Here is a 27,150-nt window from a genome sequence, read left to right on the forward strand (position 1 = left end):
AAACTGTTCACTTTCATAAGTATCCGGATGCAAACATTCTGGAGTTTGTCCTGAGCATTTATCTGCATCCTATAGTGTGCATGTTTGTATCAAGTTTTTGTGTTACAATCGCAGTGATCTACACATATTGTTATATTGCAACAAACAAATTTATTTCACTTTGTTTTCAAATCTACAATGTGGCCATGCAGTAACGACTGCATTAATAAGCAAAGAAGAAAACTGCAGATTCAGTGTACGTGTTGGAATCTATGCGAAGTGAAGTTTTTGTCAAGTGGTCAATTAAATACTGTTAAAGTAACTGCGATATATACAATTTGTCTTATTTTCAACAATCCAACATGTCATATTTTGCAAGGTTTGCTTATGCACCGCATAGGTCACAACCTTAATGTAATGTAATTTTTATGCATTACACTGTTCACAAACCATACCGAAACGCAAATGGCAGTTAATGTAGATGGACGCTGCGAGACATCAATGCAGTGACGTTTGTTGAGCAAGAAATGATGCGAGGTATATGCAGATAAATGAATGACATGTGCTTATATACATATTTATTTATATACCTCGCAGGCTGCAAGGTTGGAGTATTATGCGAGGGGGAATAGAAAAGTAGCTACAGAAGGAAGAAGGGCACAACATAAAAAAACATCAAAAAAGCAGTGCCAATACATTGCACCAACTAGTCCGTGTTTTACTGGCACAACATTATACAATACTTAACAAACAATAACAGAAAAAGTTACTGCCCGTGCACCCTGTACAGACAGTAAACCAGCAAAGCTGAAATGTGCAGCCCCGGTGTTTATCACTGGGTTAATTTCAATGGTTTATTCAAGTCTTTCTATATTATTGGTTATGTCTGTGTTTCTTAATGAGGTTATGCACATGTTTGGCTTGGGTTTATCACATTGTTTATTTGGAATGCCACACATTGCACTTTGCAAGATCACTATCATGGAAAGTGCAATGAGTGGTTCATTGTGGTATTCCAGCGGGTCCATCAAAGTCTTTCTGAATTATGTTACACACTTGTGTTTTTTAATGCATTAATCATAATGTTTATGACTCAGTTATGCACTGCAGTTACGAAGTGACACACCCGGGCTGCACATTTCATTTAATTAAATACAGGGACACATTTTCGAACCTATTGGGAGGTCGGAGAGAGACTGCTGCACGCGTGCTCTGCTGCTAGAGAGAAACGACGTCACTATCGGTCTAGCCAATGGCCCACCACACCTTTGCTGTGAGATAATAATGACATCATGATCTTGTCTTAACCCCGTCCCCCTCTGTGTCCCTTCCCTGCAATAATACGCAGATAAATGTATGTTTGAAATGCATAAGCATTTCTGTCTACCCAAAAAGAAATGTCGCCGTCCATCATGCAAGACGAATGCAATGGCTCACACCCCCTTAAACAATGGCTCATACCCCTACACTAGGGTTTTTGGGATCGGACCATGAGTGTTTCGCCTAGGCATATACAGCTTCACTGTAAAAAGAATGAACACCTTTCTGCTAGAAACCAAGGCAATCATGAGGTGTATTAATATATGAAAGTTTATTGAACATGCCGAGTAAATGCTGTTCGACAAGCAATAAACCGAATTTACACAAAAAGCAGAAGCAAGATCTGATGTGTGTCCATACAGATTCCAACAGGAAACGCATCCATCTCTGAAAGTGTAACAGTGGCCATGCTGACACAAGATTCTCCCAGTGTGTTTGCATCTACAACATCCATAATTTCTCTAGGCAGCCGATCTCCACAGAATGCTAGCTTCTTCCTCTACAATGCACTCTCCACATCTGAGCGTGCATTGTAGAGGAAGAAGCTAGCATTCTGTGCAGATCAGCTGCCTAGAGAAATTACGCAAGCTGTAGATCTAAAAATGCTGGGTTAATCTTGTCAGCACGGCCTCCGTTAGAAATGGATGCATTTCCTCTCGGGAAACACACATGAATTTTTGATTCTCCTTTTTGTGCATGTTCAGTCTATTGCTTGTCAGCGAGCATTTACTCGGTGTGTACATTAAACTTTTGGTTGTTAGATCATCTCGGTTTTCTTGTTTGTCCTATGTGTTCTCTGGTGCCATCTGCAGCCAGGCTATTCGTTTTTTTTTTTTAGACTGCAACAAGTCACTTTAATGGCCCTCATGATACCTTATAAAATCTTTTATTTGGCCAATGTAGCAAGAATGTACAGTGTGAAGCAGTAAGAACAGGGTATGCTAACTTCTGATTAAAAGGTTTATTGTGAAAATGCAGTGATCTATAAAGGTTACCACAAAGTAGTACAGCAATAAAACCTGATAAAGACTAGTGCTTGATGAAACCAAACATAAAAGCAGGAAAGGGAGAAAATACATATAGATATACAAGTCCAGGGAAAAAAAAAACATTGTGATCATCAAGTGTGCATGTGGCTACCTTCCAGGAAACTCATTTTTTTCCCAGTGGCATGGAACTGGAAGAATGTGCTTGCATAAACAAGCTGTCAGTCCGTCTATTGGAATAACAACAAAGTTTCTTGAAAGGTGCTGGCATGCAGGATTGGCAATTGTAATGATTTTTTTTTCCTGCACTTGGAATTTTTCTATATTTTCTTTCTGTAGCATCTTTATTTATGTTCAGTTCAGTTCAGTTTATTGTCCTTAAAGACCCCCGGAGGGGGTATTACATAAGGGGTGGGTTTAACATAAGTTCCACATTCGGTACACTTCATAAATTATATTCAAAGTGATCAATCGCACGCTGTAGGAATGAAGACAGGCAAGTGATGCTAACAATGTCAGCAGGAAGGCCGTTCCAGTCTTTAGCTGCTCGAGGAATGAACGAGGCGGAAAAATGAGTGGTTCGGGCACGTGGCCGTGCGACTTGCTGCGGATGACTGGTGCGGTGAGAGATGCATGCTGCAGGAACGATGTATGGCGCCTGTCATGTTTGCCTGTATCAAGCACCAATTTTTATCTATCCTTCAAAGATGTCTTTCTTTTTCTGGGGAAAACTCGGGGAAGGCAGGAGATGGAAATTCAAGACGATGAGCAACATGAGAACAAGGTGAAAGTAGGAGCCAACGTTTTCACACGTGGACCTTGAAGAAGACAAGTCCACTTGTCGAAACGTTGGCTCCTGCTTTCACCTTGTTCTCGTTTTGCTCATCGTCCTTTTTTTTGTGCTAATTTATATAACTCGCCACATTTTTACAAATGAACCTCAGTTGAAAGTTCGTCCTCATCCATATCTAGTGTCATCCTGTTGATACTGCTTCATGCTATGCACTCTTGCAACATTTGTGTGTGTGTGTGCACACGCGTGGATTTGGATGTGAGATCGGGCCCTTGGGCAGAGGTATCATTCTTCTCCTGTGCAGCCTTATGAATTCATTAACTATACTGCAACAGAAATTCGATGGACAGGAACGAAGTGAACACACCGAGTACTTCTTTCTTGTCTGTTGTCTATCTGTAGCACTTTAGTTAATAATGAATATACACAAACTCATCTAGTTTTCAGTTATTATGTCAGGCTTATAAGCCCGCTTGTTTCCTGAAATATCTGCATGGCTATGTATTCTGTAATTTAATTTCTGGCTATGTGCTTGCAAGTCGCGTGTCAATCTCCTGATTTTCCCGACAATCTTGTGTGATGTGCAGGCCCAGACAGTTTCTGGTGAATCCATGCAGGGTGTAATCTGCACTACAAGTGCTGCTTTGATTGCCTTCAGTTCAGCTTTTCTAGGTGTAGGATGACCTGGAATGGTACTCACTTATATGGCGTTTAGTTTTATGTAGTGTCATACTACTGTTACACTGGTATTGCCAGATGAGTGTACTATATGTGCCTTATGTTTGCTTGCATTTTCATGATTAGCAACCTCCTCTGTGTGTTTGGCAGTTGCATATAGTCTCCTGCCCTAATTGTTTGCCCCCATATTCCACGGTATGGGCCTGTTGTGTTTCAAGTTCAGGTACTCCCGAGGTTGTGTTTCTGAAGGGAGGGGTAGTCGTCTTTGCATCTCGTATGCTAGCTGGCATAGTTTCTTGGGACGAGGTTCTGAGCTCTTGAGACAAAGAATTTGTGCTGCAGGCTGCAACTCTACTCCGTGTAGGAGCTTGTTCGTCAGCTCTTTTTCATAGAGGTCATCAAGCATGGTACAGTTGGAAAGACCTGTTATTACTACCCGATGCCTGTATTCGATGAGTTGTCTTTTTTGTGTGCTGCTGGTAATTCATACCGTGCCATACCTTGGACACAAGCACAGCATCTGCGATTTTCTATAGTATGCACTAGTCCACCCCCATTATTTCGAGATTATTCTTTTCACCAGGTGTGGAAGTTGCGTCCAGGCATTGCATAATTGTTTCACCCACGTGCTGGCTCTGCCGTCACGGGCTTACACTAGCTGAGGATTTGTGGATGTTGACTTGCGGGCATATTTGTCCAGCTATGTGGATCACAATGTGCAATCTTGGGTAGTTCTTGATTCTAGTCTTTCTTTTTTTTTCCGACGTCCATATGAGCTGACTTATCAGAAAGCGAGAGGCCAGACTGGCCAAGAAAGTCTGCAGTGTTGTCGAGGGCTTGTTGCATCATTCTTGATTTCTGTATAAGATAGCTTTCCCATGGACTGTAATACACCATAGGCTGTAGTGTTTCTTGTAGTATGCCCGTGTTGTTGGTGTGTGTGCGCCAAATGTACCTCCAACTCTCACCTGAAATTTTCTGTCTTTCAGAAAGTTGCTGTTTAAGTGCTCTACCAGAAATGTTTTTGCTTATCGTTCCTCTTATTAGAGCAGCATGAGGTACTGCTGTTAAAAGCCTTTTCACTCTCTTCACTCTTTCATAAGCGGTATTACACAATGTCCTGCAATAAAGTTTCTGCTGCTTATGTCCCACTCATATCTGCCAGAAGGGACAACTCTCGAAAAAGGTTTTCTTTGTGCTATGTGTGCGACGTAGTATGAGCATTCATGCCTTTTATACATCTGTAGAACCAGCTTCCTGACAGAGTACTTGCTACACCTGCTCATGCTTATTTGTGCAGTGCTGTTGAACAATACATATCGATGCAATGAATATTTACACACTCGAATTATCACGAAAGATGGTTGGTTTACAATTCTGCCCTTTGCTTTCTATTGGTGTTAGATTTTGCATAAGCATGCCCCCCTATGCAATAGTATTTTGAAGTGTAAGGGTTCAATAAAAGGTGATGAACTAAATCTAAGTGCAAGAGCTTTTTTTCTCACCTACAACTCCCATCGAAATGCGACTTCCATGGCTGGCAAATCAACCCCTCGCCTTGTGTTGGCAGCAGAATGCTATAGCCACAGTGGCAGGTGAACAAATTGAAGAACAATATTTCTGTCTATAATTTTTTTTCTTGCCTGTATGTAAGTAAAGTTTGGAATAAATTTGTCATGGCAAAAAAGCCCAGTTTATGGTCTTTTATTGAATAAGCCACATATTGTGTATAGTTGAAATGCAGAAATTTGTTCTGAAATCCTTGGGTGATATATGTTCTTGGAAGTAGCATGGTATTTCATTACTTATAAAAATAATAATCGCAGCGGATATCGTTATATGGATTTACACACTAATATATGTGATCACAAACTTATTAGAAACTTACTAGAAACATGGAAGGCATGTTTCTGCACACTTGATCCGCTGTGAATGTGCAAGAACTGCTTGTACTGGCTGACTTCACTGCACAGTTTTGATTTACTTTTCTTCAGCGTGTCGTTTTATACTGTTTTATCCCCACAAGAACAGGCCGTTTGCCTGCTTTTCGCATTGTTGCACGAGTTCTACATAATTGTGCTGGAGGGTACGTTGTCACTTTGCCTCTATAGCAAGCAATTTAATTAATCTGCTAGCTGTACAGTTGATTACCTTGCAGAGCAAGTGTTCATACAGATGCAGTAAGGATACAAAGTCCGCAACATAGCCTATGTTTATTGGTTTCTGTGCAAGAAAAAAAAAGTCTCCAGAGAAGAGGTGCAACTTAACGTGCATGTAATATTTTATTCAAGCCACGGATTTAATACTACCGTAGCAAATTCATTACGATAGCCTACACTTTTGCTCTGTCAAATTTAATAAGAGGCAAGATAAGCTTTCAAGATGAATCGGGAAATTCATGCTTGAAAACCGACAAGAAAATGCAACTGAACGGTACCGCGTTCAGGGCAACGTAGAAACTTCGGGTACTTTGCTGTCTTGTCATTTGCCCTTGCCGAGGTTGAAATAATTCAAGCTGCTCCGTAAGCGCGATTTTTGCATGCTACTCAACAAAAGAAAATTGTGACGACCTCGTCGTCTGCTGGGGATCGAACACCTCCTAGGACTGACAACTCGCAAAGGCGCACGAAGCAAACGTGAAAATGCACTTCATTTGCTGTGTAGCGTGTCAACAAACGCATAGCAATAGGAGAATGCAATCTGTACAAGTTTTTTATTCTCCCTTAATTCGCGCACGTACCTAATTCGACGATCCACGTCTCCGCGATTGCACTGCTCGTGCGAGACGCCATCAAAACATACCGGCGAAATAGCTCCGTTGACAGCTCTCCGCGCAATTTCGACGGAAAATCGCAGCGATCGGTGCGACGGTGCGACTGTGCGACCAACCGGTTAGTCGCAGCCGAAAATCGGGGGGTCGGCACTGCGACTGCGATTTTCATCGCAAACGACGGAAATCGCACTTCCGGTGCGACGAAAATCGCATCATGTGAAACAGGCTTTCGTCCCTTGCGCACGCGAGATTGAGCAACCATCCTCGACCCACACTCACATGCTTTCACTCGCACACAGCATACGCTTGCGACCAAGATGATATCGAATTTGAACTTCATATGAATCTATAAAATATTTACCAAAATAATCTCCAATAGAATAAAAGCAACACCTGATTGTAAACAACCAAGAGAACCGGCGGGCTTTAGGAAGGGATACTGTACAATGGATCACATCCATGTCATTAATGAGGTTATCGACAAATACGTAGAGTATAATTAGCCTCTCTATATGGCTTTCAGGGATAACCAAAAGGCATTTGATTAAGGTCGAGATACCAGCAGTTATAGAGGCATTACGTAAGCAATGAGTACATGAAGCTTACGTAAATATCTTAAAAAAGTATCTGCAAAGTTTCCACAGCTACATTATTTCTCCAGAAGAAAACCTTTAATTAAAGGGATACAGAATAAAAATCGAAGAATATAAAGAAAGCCCTACAATTGCATTCCTAAGACACTATTGCTATAGTAAATAGTCATTATTCGGGTTACTTTTGAGCGGATGGCGTTATTTTTGACTCTCTACGAGCGGCCACCGCGTCACTCGCAAAGCGCTCCCGACAACAAGCCGGCGGAACTGACGTCACACCTACCCTCAGCAGCCGCGGAGCGAGCTGGCCGGCTGCGCAGTTTTGTTTTCCTCGCGCTGCGCAGTACAAAATGCAAAGTTCTAGTGAGAGCGATAGCATGAGCGGAACTTGTGACTCCGACTTGAATGAGCGGCCTACTGAACGACCACGAACGATAAAGGCGTATGCCTGCGATCCGTCCGCGTCGTCAAGCGAAGACTACGACCCGCGGTAGCAGTCCCCTTCCGCGGTGCCGAGAGAGTCTGGACCAGCAAAGTGGTGTTTACACTGTGCATTCCATGTGCACGCGTTCGCCTCGAGAGATCAGGGGCGGCATCATAGGTGGAAGCCAGATATAAACGCGGTTCCTGCTGCTCGGATCGCAAGCTCGCACCTGTCACGAATGAGTTAGCGTGACCAGAGGCGCACGCCTCATTGACAGTGTTGCATCCGTGGCGTCGCGCCCAGCGTGATTCACTCACGCAAACGCTTTGCCATGTTTGGCTTCAACAGAGCGAAGACGCTTATGCCTCAGGGTATGCAATGTCAGGCGACGTTAGGAATTTACTCTGCGTTCTGCGCAAAGCGGCTTCCTCCGCCCGCTTGGATGGGTAGCTGCTAGCGCGTAAAACATGAAAGCCATCAATGCACAATACAGGTGCCGTGAGTACACACTGTACAAAAAAAAAAAGAAACTTAGAAATCGTTGAAGATATTGACGCGTGTAGACCTCCCTGTACCTAGGCCATCCGAGCAGGTGTGGCCGGCGGCGTGAGCATAACAGTCGGCTGCCGACTCTCGCGCGGCAGGTGCTTGATGCGCGCAAGTAGCTGTTTTGAGAATAGATGCAATGAAGCAACGGGTGAGGATTGAAGCCAGGCATGTGCAGTGACTGAAATGCGCCTCTGTGAGCAGGGAACGTCTTGTTATTCACGGAGTGAACGAGTACATGCGCAGCGGTTTCAGCGTCCCGTTGTTCCCTTGGTGCACACGAGATGGCGCCACCAGTCTCATGTCGGCGAATTTTCTTTCGTCAGCCGTCGCTTCAGACGATGCGGATTTCGATTCATTCTGGCAGAATTGGCCAAACATCTGGCTCAGAACGTCGTACAAACGACAAATTACGGTCAAACGGCACCTGTGCGCAAAACTACGGCGTGAACAAGTACGCGAGAAAAAGACTACCGCTGCCTGCCGTTTTCACATGCGCACAGCAGACCCTCGGCATTTTGCGGCGTTGACACGGCTGCTCCACATATCCACGAGATGAAAGACGAAGTTTTCGAACAGCTCACACGAGGAAGCGGCACGAATAGAACAGTCGAACAAAGAAAGCGCGTTGCTGCAAACGTTAACTCGCCCCTTCGCGCGCTCAGTGTGGTGTGGACGATCGCTCGCAATGGGCCTCTAGGTGGGTAAGCGTGACGTGACATCCGATTTTGCCAGAGCTTTCGGATGAGGCCGGTAGGTGCTGCGATTTGAGAAATATTCATTAAAATAATTACTTTTCGCTCACTTCTCCTCAGAAAGAGTCTTGTTTTGGTCGCTCTCAGTGCGACAGCTATCACTGGAGACAGAAATCTCGGCGACAAATTTTTTATTCACTATCCCTTTAAAGAAAGGGATAAGACAAGTAGACACAACTTCTCCAATGCTATTCGCAACTTTCACGGCCTATAGGGGGCGCCACCTTAAATGCAACATGGCTGTGAAAGAGATTAAGAACTAGCGCAGCCGGTGCAGTGTTGCGGTCGTCTTGCTCAGTGTCTTGTTAGTTCGCATCGTCCGTGGAAGTTGCGAATAATGGATCTTCAATTTACACGCCCGCTGTCGTTAGCCTGCATAATGGACCACATTGGGCAAGCAGAACGCAGGATTCGATGCTTGATTGAAGGCGAAGAAGTCTTAAACGCTGGTCATCTTGTGTGCTGCGGCATGAAAGCGTGCACGTCGACGTCCGTCACTGTTGAAGGGCTCTGCATACAAACTTCGCAGGTTCGAAGCAAACCACATGAGCTGTGGTTTCGATTTTACAGCAACGGCGTTATAAAGGTAAGTCACCGTGCTTAGTTTTTGCTATTTTATTAATTTGACCGCTTTGAACGGGTACCATAACCTTTGTGGTGCTCTCTGCAAGTTGTTACTTCTACAGCTTGAATAAGCCACCGTGTCGAGAAAAAAAATCTTCTTCGTGTTGCGCGACCGAAGTTCTTTACATCGACGGCGTGAAAAGCAGCCTTAAAGCAGCGTTTTCTGTGCGAAAATTTTTTTGTCTAGTTATCCCTGCCTTTGTTCACAAAGCTGGATGTTGAACACGAGAAGTAAACAAAAAGCCATGCCTGACCACTTTTTCGAGTTATTACGATAACCGTTCACCCTTGCAATGCTGTGCAAGCGATAGCCTTGCGGTAGTTTTACGGCCTGCGTCAGTCCTACCGCGACTTGCCTAGACAGGTCAAGCGATATTACCGGTCCGCGGCAATGCTCGCTTCATTCTTCGAGTTATCTTTATATAATAAACTGTCAAATAAATTCACCGTGAATCAGCTGAGGGTTCGCTACGCGACCACTGCACAATTGTTTAACGTTTGTTAGACAATGATTTGTTACCTTACGAGTGCAGTCCTGCGCGCCTGTGCTCACGTTGCAGCCGCGCATCGAAGTGGAGTGGCAGTCGACAACAAGCACGACCTTCAGGTCCCTTTACCCCTGTGTCACATTGCTTCGATGCACGGCCTTTGTCGGACACACTGGCCCCTTGAACATGCTCTAGATAGGAGTGGACGACCATGTACAAAGGTTTGAGGGATAAAAGTGTTCCTGTACTGTCAGGGAAACCATGTCAATAAAAAGCTAATAAGTGTAAGTGGTCATTGCGTAGGCAAGGTGATGGAACACGCCTTCTTAGCACGCATCAACAGTCACCTCGAGGACAACTCTCTCTATCCCCACACCATCATTGGATTTCGCCCTCACCTTTCTACTCAAGACGCTATGTTGCAGCTCAAACATCAAGTGCTCAACGATCGTTCTCGTAACATGAAAGCCATTCTCGGACTCGACCTCATTCAAGCCTTTGATAACATTTCCCATGCAGCTATCCTTGATCAGGTCTCCAACCTCCAGCTGGGAGAGCGAGCCTACAATTACATCCGTGACTTTCTCTCCAATCGCACGGCTACCCTCTCGGCCGGGGATTTACGATCAGACCAGCTTCCCCTTGGCAGCAAAGGCACCCCGCAAGGTTCCGTTATCTCTCCCATGCTCTTTAACTTAGTCATGATTGGCCTTGCCAAGCAGCTACAGCAAGTCGACAATATCAACCATACCATCTACGCCGACGACATCACCATCTGGTCGTACCGAGGCAGTGATGGTCAAGTGGAATCGGCCCTCCAAACGGCGATTGACACGGTTGAAGCCTATCTCCAAGGGACTGGACTGCGCTGTTCGCCGGCTAAATCGGAGCTTCTGCTATACAAGCCCATTCAGCGGGGTCGCCCTCCCAAACACCAATCTGATCACCGACCCTGTGACGCCATCACCCTACGCCTTCAAGATGGCAGTCCTATCCCAAACGTCCCTAGTATCCGGGTTCTTGGTCTCACCATCTCTACCAACGGCTCCAACGCCTTGGCTCTCAACAAGATCTGTGCCCAATCTCAAAACACCCTACGACTTCTTAAACGTATATCTAACCGTCGAGGAGGACTCAAAGAAGAAAGCCTTCTCCGACTCGTCCAATCCTTTGTCATATGCCACATCACCTACGTTGCTGCGTACCTCAACTGGTACCGGGCTGAGCAGAACAAGCTCGACACCCTCATACGAGGGGTCTACAAGCAAGCACTTGGTCTCCCACATTGCACCAGCACTGAACTCTTCAACCAACTGGGAGTTCACAACAACCTTTCCGAACTCATTGAAGCCCAACAACGCTCTCAGCTTGAACGGCTCACCCATACTGAAACGGGGCGCTTTATTCTGTCCACGCTTGGCTTCACCTACCATCAGCAACAGGGCCCCAAACAACCGATCCCGACCGACATCCGTAGCTGGATCTACATAGACCCTATCCCTAGGAATATGCACCCTGAATATAACAGGGCCCGGCGCCAAGCTCGGGCCGGAGCTATCATAAAAGCCCTTGCCAACGTACCTGGCGTCACATTTGTTGATGCAGCCCGATACTCCCATGGCACACGATTTGTGGCCGTTGCCACACGTGATGGAGCCCTACACCATGCCTGCAGCGTCACTACCCCCACTGCAGAGACGGCTGAAGAAGTGGCCATCGCCCTGGCCACTTTAGATCCCACCTGTCACACCATAGTGTGTGACTCTCGCTCAGCCGTTATTAACTTCAGCAAAGGGCGTATTTGTCCCCAAGCTCTTCGCATCCTCTGCCAGGCACCACATTCTAAAGACAGCATCATCTCCCTAACATGGATCCCGGCCCATGCGGGCCCTGTCCACCCACACCTCCCCAATCTCAACGAGGTCACCCACTCCATTGCGCGAGGCCTAGTCAACCGCGCCGGAGTCACTGGAGATGAGTTGGACACCAGGGACAGTCTGACAACTTATAACGATCTTGTTAAGGCCTTTTACCTGAGTCGCCGAATCTTCCCCCCGCCTCACCCAAAGTTCAGCCGGGCGCAGGCTACCACCCTGCGTCTACTACAAACAAACACGTACCCTTCACCCGCCCGCCTCCACCTTATATTTCCGGACGTCTACACTACCCCCAACTGCCGGTGCTGTGGAATTCACCCGGCTACGCTTTCGCATATGCTATGGGAGTGCCCAGCACAGTACGCACAGACTAACACCACGACTCTCTCGTCGAGGTTGCATGAGGCTCTGCGGAGCTCCACCCTCGACGACCAAACCTGGGCGACCCAGCACGCCCGCGAGGCGGCGGCGAGGCAAGCCCTCGACGTCCCTTCGTGGGAGGCGTAGGCCCGGCCACCATAAAGTGCTGGTTCTGCAATAAAAGTTTATTCCTCCTCCTCCTAAGTGGTCATATGTGCTTCATATGCTGGAAGTGAGGCAGCACAAGAACAATTTTTTGTCGACTGCCAATCCATTTCTGAATTTTGTCTGACTGTACTAAGGAGCAATAAATAAATGAGCAAAAGTAATATTAATGTATTTTATAATACAGGCTGTACCTGATTCTATAGTTGTTGGGCAAGTGCAGTGATTGATTATGCAAAATACCTGTTGTTTCAGGGCCACTGTACCTGCAAGGCCGGCAACTCGGCACAGTGTAAGCACTTGCTTGCACTGTTGTTGTCTGTTCACAGGTAAGGCTTTTCATCAAAACAGTTAATTTTTTAAAATTTGATCCAAGCACACTGGTTACCTTGCTGAAGTTGCTCGAAAAGAGCAAAATTTCAAGACATAAACTCGTTAACAAATGAAAACAGAAAAACAAACTTTATTCAAGATTATACGGACATTCACTTCATGCAGCCAACAAATTCAAAGATAAATGGAAACACCGCGCCAGTCAGCATGTCAACACAGCTAGAGCAAAGGCTTGAATGTATTCCTGGAAGCATAATATAAAACACCATAGAAGTGCTGAGGAAATTTTGAAAAAAATAATGCACCTGACAAGTGTTGATACATTAAAAGCAATGCTGATGACACAAGAATGAAAACGAGTGATCAGAACTTTTCCTTGAAAGCAATTTGATATCATTTGTTAGCGCACATTCCATTCCCTTGCCCATTGAAGGATTGCCTTAATGTGTCAGAATAAATATGTGAGGATTATTCTTTACTTTCTGTGTGTGTTTCTTATTTTTTTTTGTCCAATTTCAATTTGCAGCAGCACTTAGCGCTTCACTTAGAACAAAAAAGAATTTAAGGTGTAAGAAATGGGCTCAGCTGCTGACAGCAGGGAGACATACCAATATCACTTGGAGGGTTTGCAATATTATAAATCAGATGTTTACGTACCCAGTCTCATTACTTTCCCTTTTGTCATTGGTGGCAATTATGCACTGTTATGCATTCATGAGCTTTGTTACGCATACAGCTGGGCTAGTAGGTTGCCTGTGTACAAATCTTAGGGAAATGTGTGCACCTTTCAGACTCAAATGGAGTCAAGTATTGCACGTGTTTAACCAAACTGTTTCCTTCAGCATAATTGGGGACGTTACAGCTTGTTTATTTGCAGCTTATGACATTTACATTACGACTAATAATGCTCAACGATGTTATGTTTTCCTGAAAGCAATGGTGTAGCTTTGATTTATAATGTCATATTATGTAGTACTCTTTTATGTTTAATCAATATAACTTATTGCTTATGTGCCACACAGGTCTGGGATCGAAAACCTTGAGCAGCTTACCTCAACAGACTTGAAACAAGCATGGGGAAAACTGAAATCGATGCGCCTTTATGAGCCAAGGAGGACAAGAGATCTGTGCCATGTACAAGGTGCACCACGACTCCATTTAGACAGCGGGAAGCTTGACGAAATACGTAACAAGATGATTGCTGTTGCTCCGAACAGCACGCTTGCACTGCACAGCAAAGGGCGGTGCTCATTTACCCACGACAGCGCTCAAGAACACAGCATGGAAAATGCCAAACCAAATGTAATAAGCCCTATATGCAGGGTAGTGTTTCATCACATGGATTTGTGCCAACAAGTGCGAAAGTATGAGGAACTTCAGTTCCATGGTGTCGCCTTTAAAGATGCCACCACACTGAAGAGCCAAAGAACACCTCGCTCGTCCTGTGTATCGCTTTTATTTAACGCATACTGCCGTGACACAGGAGGAGGCAGTTGAGATCTGTTCGAGCACAGTGAGCCAAAATGACACCAAGTGGCACCGACAGAGGATGCTAAGGATTACTGGCAGCAAGTGCCACAGCTTATACAGATTTCTGCCGAACAAAGAATGCACATGGAATCAAAAGATCTTGAAATACTTAACTAAAACCTTTAAGGGTAATGATGCCACACGCTGTGGGAAATCGTGTGAAAGGCCAGCCACTGAAGAGTACACAAGAAAGACTGGAAATGAAGTAACAGCACTTGGCTTTGTCATTATTCCTGTCGTTCCATGGTTAGGCTTTAGCCCAGACGGTGTTGGTTTTAAGAATGGACAACCTTCTGTGCTGCTGGAAGTGAAGAGCCCCGTTCGGGGAAAACATGCAAAAATTTGTGAGCTCATCAAAGAGAAGAAGCTACCATACATTATTTCTGACAAAGAAAACTTCTCTCTTCGGATAACACACTCATATTTTTCGCAAGTGCAGCTTGGACTGTTTCTTCTAAACCTCCAAGTGGCGCATTTCATTGTTTACAGCCGAGTGGAATCCCTAATGATCTGTGTGAAAAGAGACGACCACTTTATTGACAATCTTGTGCGTCGATTGCAATATGTTTACTTTGAGCATTTATTGCCGCAGCTCGCCAAATATGAAAAATAAGGTCATGGCCCTCAACCCTATGACGACCTAAGTGACTGTACTGGTCACTTCAGCCTTGTGCATTGTCCAAGGTCAGCTTAGACGTCTCGACTATGCTCATGGCTTCCTTTGACTGTTTGTTCTGCTAAAGTTGTCATTCCTTGTTCCTTTTGAACAAGTCGCTTGCTTTGTTTTTGTCAACAATTGCTGTCACGAGCTGAAGTAGAAGAAAAAGAACAAAGAAGGAAGAGGAAGAAGGCTGACGTGGCCTACAAGGAGAGAGGTGGCAAATGGCAGAACACCGCTAGAGGAGCAGAAAGAAGTCGGCTAAAGCACTGGGCGAAGAAGGCGCTGAACCAAGGACGGCTAGATTGAAGGGTTGAGCTGGAGGAGGACACTGGTGGCTCTGCACCAGCCCCGTTCGATCCTACACGCCTGCGGCTGTAGCAAAGGCTTGGTCCGAGGACAACGGTCCCGTCCTATGCTATGTGGACAACCTCGCCCTCACCGACGACAACGCTCGACAAGCTCGACCTATTCTACGGAGACAGCCCTCAGCAGAGATGCCACTGGTGCACCGAGCAATGCGGAGGAGCTGCACTGACTCGGACATGTAAGCACCACACCGCACGTGACTTATTAGTACTTGAGAACTTGCGAGACGATTTAAGAACTCTGAAAAGATATTAGTGTGAACGAGAGAGATCAAACTCAGTGTAACCATTGTTGCGGATGTATGTAAATGTGTTGAGGACTTATCGGTGAGATACATTATGTATGTGTTTGGTGCGTCGGTAACCGTGACACTTGCGCAGAGGTATTCATCTCAACACTGACTTCGGAAAAGCTGTTATTTTTATTTTGTGTATGATCTTTCTTTTGCTCATGTATGCTTGTATGCTTATGTTACTGAAAGTTTTATGTAACACATGCATACTTTTTGCACTTGAATTATGTGTGTCCATGAATTAAAATATTTATTGCTGCTCTACTATGTATCGTTTACTCATCTTTAAAGTTTGGTGTTATACGAGCTGTTGTCGAAAACGTTGGGGCAGTTGTCCAGTCCAGCTGCTGCTAAAGCAGCTCTTTTGTGACTGCCTCATCCTTAACAAAAATAAAGGTGTGATCTGGTTTGTTGTATTTTTTTATTGTACAAAAAATAAATATTGAATTTTTGGTTGTACAAGATATTTGTTGTCTAAGCTTTAAATAGTTGGAACCTTTTCTCAGCTAATGTAGGGGCTGACAAATTTACCATCCCGGCAATTATGATGAACACTTCATCAGCTACAGCTAACATTTCCCATGGCAATGGGCCCTTCAAAATTCGAAACAGTTTCATGCGCTGTATCGCCCTCTCTACATGGACCCTGGCCCTTGTAATCTGAACAGTCTTCATGGCGCCTTCTTGGGAGAACTGTGTTTGTTTCCTCAAGAAGGGCGGCTGAATCACGCCAACAGCAAGCTCGGTGCATCTGTCATCAATGTTGAAACCCTTGTCAACCATTAGGTCATCTTCAAAAGGCTGCAACTGGTCGAGAACACCAGACGCATAAACACAAGCCTTATCAGAAGCCCGCCCACCAAAAGTGTCGCTGACAAACGTGATGAGAGCACCAGGGACACGCCAATTAGGACTTTCACTATGTGGACACCCTTATAATGGGACTATGTCAGTATACGGCATGAGGCACAGTGCGATTTTTCAACTTCCACCTCTGTACAGTCAAGTACAACCCTGACGTCTCCGAATGCTGCAAAGCAATGCGGCTGATTTTTTTTTTTATCTCCTCAGCAGTTGGCCATGGAACTGCTGCCTCGAGGACAGCGGCCAAAGGGCGAACAGTGCCGTAAAAGTACCTGTGTACAGTTGCTTCGGAAATTGCAAACAACACCGCCAGGCACTTAAACGATAAAAACATCTTGAGGCGAACAAGAACAAGTATTACGCGCTCTAAGACACTACACTCGGTGCTGAGTGTGTCAAGTTTTGCAACGGCCTCTGACAACTACATTAACAATTCCGCAGTTTCTACACCTGTGAAGGCTTTTATGGCAGCATCTGTCGAGAGAAAGTCAACCAATGTGTTCCTTCTGGCTGGTGATGAATCGGTGCAGACTTGAATGCCAATGTCAACACACCGACAACGCCTATCACTGAGGGCAAGGAGTGCATCCAATGCAGTGCTATAGCGGCGCCTTGGTCAAGCTCGGTGACTGGGTTGCTTTCAAGCTCTGTTGGTACCTGAATCGAACAAAACCAGCAATGAATGAACCAAACTACCCTAGTAAATGATGTAATATTCTAAAAATACTTCCACTAAGCAGAGAGTAACATCCATAAACGAATTCCTAGGGATAAAGTTCAGCATTAAATGAGTGATGGGTGATAACATGGCACGTGAAATGCACAGAAGTATACTTACACTAACAAAAACTACAATTGTACCACAGCAAGAAGTGCATATCGTGAAGCTGGAATAAGCTTTCTAGTCCATGTTTAATTTATGCTGAAACTGAATTAATTTCTCAACATGGTTTAGTCAGCTTACCTTAGGATTTTGTTTTCTCTATCAAAGAATGAAATATATTCGGGCTTACAATTGTGAACTTACATTTTCCGAACTTTCGATGTTCGGCTGTTGTGCTGTACATGACCCCAAAGGCACATTTGACGGCCCATTTTCGGTTCTGCACACAGCTGCAAAATAAAAAATTCCAGGCTTTTTGAAAATTACACCTTTCTTGACATGTAGTGCTGTCAAGTTATGAACACAATATAAAGGGAATTGAGTAAGTGTGCTTGTTCCTTCTAGTCCAGCAAGCATGAGGGCAAATAGAAAATGCAAACTCGTGTCTATACCAATATACATTTCACAACGTTCGAGGTCTGCACTTGCCGTAAACAACTTAACGTCTCTCGCAGATTTAATTGATGCGTACATAGACTTCTAAATTCTTTCTTAAGGAGAACTTATTTAATTTGTGTTAAGGATACTTCTGCAACAAAAGCATGCTAATGGTACTATGTGCCACTACTTATTTCAGGAGAGAAAGAGAAAAACAACATTATTTATCCCATATTAAAGGGAAAGGGGCTACAAGAAGAAGGCGAGGGAGGTTATCCTACTCGCGGTAGGTTTCCTCTACCACTCAGCCCACCTCAGGATAGCTTCCTGAACTTCGGGGTTGTAGCTACGCATGGCAGCCTCCCACAGCTCCCTACTACTTGAAACAGCCCAAAGGTTAGGGGGAGTGGAGCGGTTCTTGCGTTGCCACATAATGTGGTTAAGGTCCGCGCTGCTAGAAGGACAAAACTTGCAGGCTGAGGTAGGGTATATTCCCGGGTAAATTTTGTGACCTAATGCAGGAGATAGAAAAGTGTGAGTCTGTAGTTTAGACAATTCTGCCTTGCGGAGACCTCCGTGCTTAATGTACACCCTTCCTATAAGCTGTGTGGTGTTGTCTACGCTGGCAGTAACCGATTGAAGTGTATACGTATTGAGTCGGTTAGATTGAATGTGCATGCCAAGTACACAGATTTTGTCTACTACGGGAACTTGCTTCCCGGTAATGTTAATCTGAATGTTGGGCATATCTCATCTATTTGCGGATAGAAGCAACAGCTCAGATTTGGCTCTTGTAGCTCTTGAACCCGGCCCTTGTAAGGTATCTTGAATGTAGCCATCCGAGCTACCCTTAATCCATAGGGTAGTGTCGTCTGCATGTAAAGAACATTGAAGATCCGGTATTTGTGCCAGCGTCCCAGCAGTACACTTCATAGCTAGAAATAGAAATAGAAACGGCGAGAGCATGGATCCTCGAGGAATGCCAAAGCTACCTAAGGTGATTGGGGGAGAAGTTTGATCATTGAGACTAAAGACAGCTGTGCGATTGGTAAGAAATTTGTTGATGTATTCTTGCATTTTTCGGCCACAGTTAATAATATTCAATTCACGTAAGCTCTATCCATGATCTATGTTGTTGAATGCACCGTGAAGGTTGAGTCCTAAGATGGCTTGGGTATCTTTACTAAATGTAGCAGTAAGAAGGTCATGCTTGAGCCTCAGCATGGCATCATGCAGGACAACTTACGTTCAACGCAGAACAAAGACAAGACGGGTTGGGGAACCTCAGTTCAACTTAGGCGAGCAACTTACATGCCCATGATCTTGCTGATGCCCGCAAAGATCTTTCATGGGATGCTTGCTTCGAAGCTTCATCCACAGCGTCAAACACCCAGACAGGAAGGCACCTAGATGGAATTGCTGTCTTGTTTTGCGCTTCCGACGTGGTGTTCAAACAGCTGGGCCTTGGGAAAAAAAAACGCATGTACTGGCGATATGCACTTACAGGGATGCATTAGACTCTCTGAACTGCAATCAATCGAAAAGACCACAGAAGCCAGAATAAATTGCAAAAATATGCCTCCCAGAATGCCACCAAACTTGCTGCCCCTCACATCTCCGGTAATTGAACATTCGTGAACCAGCCATTCTACTCAAGACAATTGCGGCTACAACAAAAGGTACATGAAGAACTTCGGTGCTGAAACTGCTTTTTCTCTTTGCTTGCGTTGGGCTTCCCCGAATCTGGCTATGTCTCGTTCGAAGCAGCACACCCGCACTTACGTCGCAGTAACTGACGGCGATAAATGTCTCATGACTCTGCACAAATGAGCAACTCATCTCTGTTCGAAAATGGGTGTAAAGTCAAGCCGACGTTACAGAGCACAAATTAAACGAATGAGCGGTGCATTCGAGAAAAAGAAATTTTGAAGCAGGTACAAGGCTTTACGGAGAATGTTTGTGCTCCAACGTAGCCGCAATGACACGAGTGACAAAAACGTAAACATCAATCATTCCACAACATATTCGAGTTACGATTCTGTATTATTTCTTTCCCTGCTATGCCTGCGCCTTTATGGAGGTACGTCTATTCGCGATTTGAAGTGGTCGGAATCGTCACTCACCTGTCGTATTCCAAAAAAAAGTCCTCCGGCGTGAAGTGCGCGCTGCAAACCTTCATCGCTTCGGTAACTGCTTTACCGATCCGCAGCTTAATAATCCATTTCTTCCTCATGGACACAGCCGTTGGGAACGAGTGTAGACTCACATCACCTACAGCATAATTTTTGCATTGCGGCACACAGCAAATGCGGTTGCTTCTATGTTGGCTCATTCTGAGCACGTTCAGTGTCCTTCAGCATCCCACTGGAGCTTCGAACGCGCTAAAGCATCAACGAAAAGTAGAAGAAAAGCGTAGACAACACCAACACGCTACGAGAACGGGCGGCAGCCATAATCGTTCGATTAGTACCGGCCGCCGCCGCAAGACGGCGCCACCGTACGTGAAAGTTGCGAATTCACTGCGTGCTTAGGAGAAGTATTCAAGCTATTAAACTGGGAAGGCATAGGAGTGAAAATCGACGGCGAATATCTCAGCAACCTTCGGTTTGCCGATGACATTGTTCTATTCAGCAACAATGCAGACGAATTACCAGAAATGATTGAGGAGCTTAATGGAGAGATTGGAAGTGTGGGGTTGAAGATTAATATGCAGAAGACAAAGATAACGATAAATAGCCGTGCAAGGTAACAAGAGTTTGGCATCGACAGTCGGTCTCTAGAGTCTGTGAAGGAGTAAGCTTACCTATAGGTCAATTAATCACAGGGAACCCTGATCATGAGAAGGAAATTCACAGAAGAATAAAAATGGTTTGGATCGCATACCGCAGACATTGCCAGCTCCTGACTGTAAGCATACGATTATCATGGAAAAAGAAGGTGTACAATCTGTGCATTTTACCAGTGCTGACATATTGAGCAGAGTCTTGGAGACTGACAAAGAAGCTTGAGAACAAGTTAAGGACCGCGCAAAGAGCGATGTAAAGAAGAGCGCTAGGCATAACATTAATAGACAGAACGAGAACGGTTTGGATCGGAGAGCAAATAATTGTTGGACCATTAGGGTTACAGAATGGGTACCAAGAGGTGGAAAGCGCTATCGTGGACGACAGAAGACTAGGTGGAGTGATGAAATTAGGAAATTCGCGGGCGCTAGCTGGAATCGCTTGGCGCAGGACAGGGGTAATTGGAGATGGCGGGGAGAGGCCTTCGTCCTGCAGTGGACATAAAACAGCATGATGATGATGATGATGATGATGATGGGATATCGCGTTGACGCCGACGGCGGAAATGTGCCTGCAGTGTCCCTATATCAGGAATCCCATAGCGTGCTGTGTGATGACTCGTTAAAAACGAAGCAAGTCTTCATTGCACACCAAATAAATGTTTATCTTCGAAGCAACGGAAAGCAGCTTTGTTGGATGCAGCAGTCTCTAGAATTTTTTTTTTAACGTAGAGGTAGTAACACAAGGATTAGCCAAAATAAAAACATTTCCTTCTAGTGCGGATGAATCGAGCGAGGGCGTGAGATCTACAAATGATTGAGCAAGCTGAGGTTATGTTACTGTTGCTTTCACTGCAGTCTGATAGCGGGCTTCGGTGGTCAAGCTTGGAATATTGAAACAAATGGGTTGAACATGGCACTGCAGCCGCCAGCAATTACTCCGCCTGCAGTGCCTCTTTCATGATGCGTATATATACAGGTGGCCCCAACTTGTCATGCACCAAGGTATAAAAATATGCAAATGTCACGTAGCTGTACCAAACTAAGATAAGGTTGTTGACCGCCGCTTGGAGATTGTCAGATTGTTTTTTTTTTGCGTTCCGCCTTAATTCATTATTCTTCAAAAATCAACTCACACGCTCGGGAGAACACTTTGATGTAGCATGTATTGAGAAAAAGAAAGCTGCATCGGTAGTTTTTCAAGTAGCCCTGGAATTTTCCCATGGACGCCTACGCCTTTAAGCTAATTGTAATATTAAGAAATTAATTAGGACTAAATATGTTATTAGGCGAAGTGAAAAAGATATTGTCAGTATCTTCAAGCGACGGAAAAAACATTACTTTGGTTCGGGGTCCAGCTACGTTGTATTCGCATATTTTTTTAAATATTGGAGCATGATAGTGGGGACACCCTGCATATCGCCACGGGCCTTTTGAATGACCAGTGTTATTGCGTGTGTCTGTACAAATACCAGCTTCAGCCCAATGAAGGGCCTATCGTTCCAAGCAGGGAAACTTGTGCTATCTCTCGTGATATTTCTACGTGTGTTCCTTGACAACCTTTAAATACTGCCCACACATAGGTGATGCTCTCTGCTTTGTCGATCTCCGTCCGCGCTCGCACATGTTGCAGTTACGGAATACTTGGTTTTGGTTATGCGGGGCACAAGTGCGCCCAAATGTCTCTCTTGGCGCACGCTCGTCTTCTGTAGTTGTGGGTTCCTAGCACCACTCGTGACTAAACATACGTGTACAGGGTGTCCCAACTATCATGCATCAAGTTTTAAAAATATGCAAATGCCATGCACGTGGACAGAACCCAGGTAATATTGTTTATCGTCGTTTGCGGATACTCGCAATATATTTTGCATTCCTTCTAATTACATAATTAGTCCTAATTATCAACTTCTGAATTGTTATGATTAAATGAAAAGTGTGAATGCTAAAATTGTAGAGCAACATGAAAAACTCCCGATAAAGCTTTCTCTTGCTCAATACGCGCTACATAAGAGTGTTTTTCCGAGCGTACAAATAACACGCGAATTCATGCAAAGTGCCTCAAGCGGGCAGTCGCCCCCAATTTCGTGTGTATTCGCGGGCTTCTACGGTAGTGATAATATGCTTTATTTCGTACACACGGGTACGAAGTCCCGCGTATAGGAAGTCTCGTGACTACAAAGTCCCCTCTTCGTAGTCCATCTGGGGAGGAAAGGCATGTCATTGTTTGGCAGCGGGCTGAGAAAACATGGCATTGTTTCTGCCACACCTACTCCTCATCCACACGGGGTCGTTACTGCAGCTGCATATCCTGCCATTATGCTTGCCTTCCAGTCACATATTGGGTCAGTTGCTCGCTGGCATAACGAGACGCTTACTTACAAATTCGGGTAAACACTCGGAAAATGCTATAGCAATGAACAACACATGTGAGGGTTAACGTTAATAGAAAACGAGGGTTACCAAAATTGCAGTTTACATTAAAGGACAGAAATGGAGCCTGGCAGGTCATGCGATTGGTGTGACGTGAACGGTTTTACATGACATACATCACCCTACACATTGAATGGGTGGCTTGTGGATGACAGCGGGAATCGTATATCGCTCAGAGTGGCCTTCGTCGTGCAATATATATAATGATGGCGATTACGATTATGATAATACTTTGATGAGGACGCCTGTATCCCTGCGTGTTGTCCGGGTTTCCTTCATGAATGTAAAAAAATGGTCCTTGCAATGCGAAATAGAGAAGCCGTAGACAATTAAGCAGCATAATATATCTGTGCATATGCGAATACGAATTTTATGCTACAAGTAAATGTCGGTTGATTAACGGTGTCGGTATCAGCCTCGGCACCAAGTCACTATTCATTGACGCTAACGTTTCTTCGGCCATTACCTTGTCACTCGGTCTGCATAGGGGGTTAGATTGTGCAAGCGAGATGGCATGCCAGCGTTTAGAATATTCTCGTCTGTGCGGCAATAAATAGGCTCTCCATTTATTATGGTTGAATTGATGGCTGAGATGGAGGCCGCTAAGAAACACACTGCTCAAGGTCTTGATACGCCACCGCACGAGGCGTATCTGAATATGACGGACGCGCAGATGCAGCACGTTTGTGTCAACACTGACAATTCCAGAGCGTGCGTGGCGACACACACTCCAGCATATGGGCTTGTGTGTGTGTCAAGAGCTACATCGATACCGCCTCTTCACAAACAGGCCCAGACGAACACTTTTCAGGAGGTCATCGACCAGTGGAAACGCAACACACGTTACAGCTGACGACACTCTAGGCAAGGCAGTCGACTGATTCAGTACGTGCCCGAAATGAAATCGACACTCGAGGAGACTGCGTCATGATGGCAGCCTCACCATGGACATAATGCAACGTATGGAGCAACAAATATATATGGTGCCGTAAGTCACAACCTTAACCTTTCCAACGTTCAACCGTTCGAAGACTATCAGACCAGATTCAGTGCGTCCAGAATGGTTATGATGGCTTAATACCAGACGCGATATACACAGTGGTAACACTTGTCCTCACTTTGTATCACTCAAGCAAACAGACAACTGGAATGCGAACACCGGCCATTAGAGTACAATGATTCCATGCATTACTTTATGTAACCTTGGACCTATTCCTGACACTGAAAGAAATAGAAGCTCATGTGCGTTTCAACGTATGCGTCCACACAGACTCCTTAAGGACACTGAGTGAAATTAGAAGAGTGAAAAATCACGTTACCCTAGCCATGCGCATGCTCTAGTTCGCTGAAGAACTCGCAGAAGGCAGAGTCAACATTAGCGAAGAAAAAAGAGCACTGTTCACATAGGAATACGTGGAAATAAACATGGCTAAGAGCTTGCTGCTGCACTGTGAAGAAAGGAAACGATACCGCACCCTGATTATGGGACCAGAGCGGTAAATAATATACAGAATGCAAGGAGGTAACCCAAGACTATGGCTGGTTGGCTACCATGCACTGGGGTAAGGAGAAGAAAAAGTCCACTGTTTATATCGTGAGGTTCTCTGTGGCTCCTCTTGGTGCTCCACGTCCGCCACATCAAAGGGGCAATAGCAGCCTTCACGAATCCGCCACCGTTCAGGGCCATATGTAAAATCGGTGAAGACTCGGGCTAGAGTCGACATGCAATAAAGTATCCTTCCTTTTTTCTGCTCTATATCACTGATAGTCGCATAATCTGGTAGCCTTCATAAATTGCAGCAGCGCTTTTTTGGCCTTTTGTAACTGCAGTATGCGAAACCATTGTTCTGAAATCTTTTTCAATGTTTCAATGTTTTACGTCCAACGGATTTAAGTATATGCGGTGGTAAATTTTTTTTTAATTTTCAAAGGACTTGTAGTAGCGGAGGAGGTGTTCTATCTTCTCCTCGACAACTGCTATTCACTCTGCGCAATCAGCCATTAGAGTAAGAATGAGTACGCGTTGGTGAATAGAATGCCCATGCGTAAGCGACACAGCACTGCTTCGTTATTTTGAGGTAGCCCAGGTAACAGTTGCATTTGCATAGATGGGTCGAGACAATGCAAGCGACGGTGAGTCACTGAGCTCTGCGCCACTTTTGCACTGTCGCACAACGCGGTAGCTTGCTTAGTGTTCGGTTGCATCAGTCCTGGATGTAAGCAAGGAAACAAAGTTTGTGCCTTCATGTGCTTTCCTTGTAGCTTCGTCAGCGATGTCGTTGCCGGAAAATCGCAATGACCCGTCAGCCAGTGTAACATGTGCTTTTGTTCTTTTGCAATCATATGGTGGTGCAATTCTCATATCTCCGACACAAGTTTTCCACAGGAGCTACGGCGAAGAGATAAGAAAAGGCAGTGCTGGGCCGCCTTTTAGTCACAGAATATTTCCCACCGATTTTTCGTTCCATTGTTAATATCATGAGCGGTGGCTCTGAGTTCAAGAAGCACTGTACCGGACGATGTCGTGAAGTGAGAAGTCTCGTATCTTATGCTGATATATCGCGATGGAGTACCATCCAAGCACCTTGTCCTGTCGTCATTCTCATGTCCCATGTCTTGCGCTAAACAAAGTAGTGTGTTCAATGGGGCTGGTTGGTCCATCTTTAGAATAAAAACAGGAACAGTGCAACAGAGGATGAGCGTGTAAAAGGCACAGGACCGAGCACTAACTAGCAACCAAATGCTCTATTTGCAGAAGCAGCCTATAAAGACATCATTGAATGTGACATAAAGAACAGACAAAGAAGGATGAGAAAGATGAGCGGCAGCCACGGAGATAATTCAGTTCTTTCGTTGAGAGCGTGAGGGACGCAGAACTGACGCACGCTTCGCCACTTTTGAATATGCACAATGCCTCAAAAAAATTCCCCACGTGCTTTTCGCTATATCTGCCAATTATTTCCCACCTCTAAAAGATCAGGGTGCAACCACACGCATTACAGTGGGCAGCTAGATGACAGTACGGGTAAGTAGCATGCTCGCGCAGGCGATCATTAATGCACCTCCCCGTTAGCCCGATATAGCAACGTTTACAAGGATGCGGGATTTTACAGACGACCTGCGTTGTACAGTCAATAACGCAACGAACATGATTCTTATAGCAGCTTTTGCGTGCGACAGTATTCTCCCTGTTGACTATTTTGTACAAACCACTCAGTTTATTAGGGGCATTGCACAGCACTCTCACTCCTGCCTTGGCTGCAGTTTTCATAATGTTATGGGAAACACGGTGTACATAAGGAATGACGGCAAGCCTAGATCTTGAAGGCGGTGACTGCATAGTTTGTTTTCCCGCGTTCTTTAACTCTTCTACAAGGCCACCAGCAACACTGCACAACGCGCTGGTCGGGTAGCCTACTGATGTTAGTCTGTTGACTTGCACTGAAACGCTCTGTTAAAGAGAGTGCTCGCACGAGCGCTTCAGAACCACTCGCAAACATGCCTTAGCGATACCTTGTTTAATAGTTTGGAGTGTGCGGACGAAAAGGAGAGAAGCCATTTCTTTGAGTGAGGCGAGTAGCTCCAGCACACGTGATGAGGTTTACAAAGAATTTCGATGTCTAAAAACTTTAAACGGTCATTAGTGGGCTTTTCTATTGTTAATGTAAAATCCTTCATTATCTCACTGAAGGCTTCAGTAATTGTCTTGGAGGTTAGCTCCGTGGTACAAGGGTCAACTGGATTAAACACTAAAAAGTCGTCAACAAAGCGAAATATTCTTATGGTCGTCAGCTGTAGGCGAGCGAGTAAGCCCCTGTCATAGCGTGCCAACAAAATGTTGCTAAGTAAAGGTGCCAAGCACTAACCTACACAAACTCCCTGCTTTTATATGAAAAGCTTATTGTCACGACAAATGTATGTGGATTTTGTGTAGTGGGTGAGCATTTCCATGAAGCTGCCGACGCGCGTTCCACAGGCATTTTGAAATCTAACTACGCCTTGCTTATCGATGCTATCAACAACTTCTTCTAAAATCAGGTTACTTGGTAACGAATAATACAAGTCTGACATCAACTGAGAAGGCGCGGCAGTCCGATGGGCACTCATTTTGCAATAAAGTAGACACTTCATGCGGCTTCCGGATGCGGAAAGGGTCGTCCACTTGCCGATTTCCCAGGGAATTTGGCAGGAAAGTACCTGGGAGTCACTGCCAGGTTTCCCGCTCCGACACAATCGCACGAAAAGGAATTTCCACTTCGTGTGCTTTTGT

General features: G+C 45.0%; 2 long non-coding RNA genes across 2 annotated transcripts; one reads left to right on the top strand and one right to left on the bottom strand.

Annotated features, from left to right (window-relative positions):
* Positions 1–9,243: 9,243 nt before the first annotated feature.
* LOC139059161 (uncharacterized) lies at positions 9,244–13,989 on the top strand. The gene is made up of 3 exons (XR_011513966.1): positions 9,244–9,433; positions 12,617–12,690; positions 13,717–13,989. It is a non-coding gene; the product is annotated as an uncharacterized lncRNA (long non-coding RNA).
* A 2,883-nt stretch (positions 13,990–16,872) lies between these two features.
* LOC135903116 (uncharacterized) lies at positions 16,873–20,073 on the bottom strand. Its single transcript, XR_010564729.2, has 4 exons — positions 19,792–20,073; positions 18,980–19,131; positions 17,435–17,520; positions 16,873–17,064 (listed from the first exon to the last, which is right to left on the bottom strand). It is a non-coding gene; the product is annotated as an uncharacterized lncRNA (long non-coding RNA).
* Positions 20,074–27,150: the final 7,077 nt, after the last annotated feature.

Source organism: Dermacentor albipictus, chromosome 1, assembly GCF_038994185.2.
Source record: "Dermacentor albipictus isolate Rhodes 1998 colony chromosome 1, USDA_Dalb.pri_finalv2, whole genome shotgun sequence".
Classification (NCBI taxonomy): Eukaryota; Metazoa; Arthropoda; class Arachnida; order Ixodida; family Ixodidae; genus Dermacentor; species Dermacentor albipictus.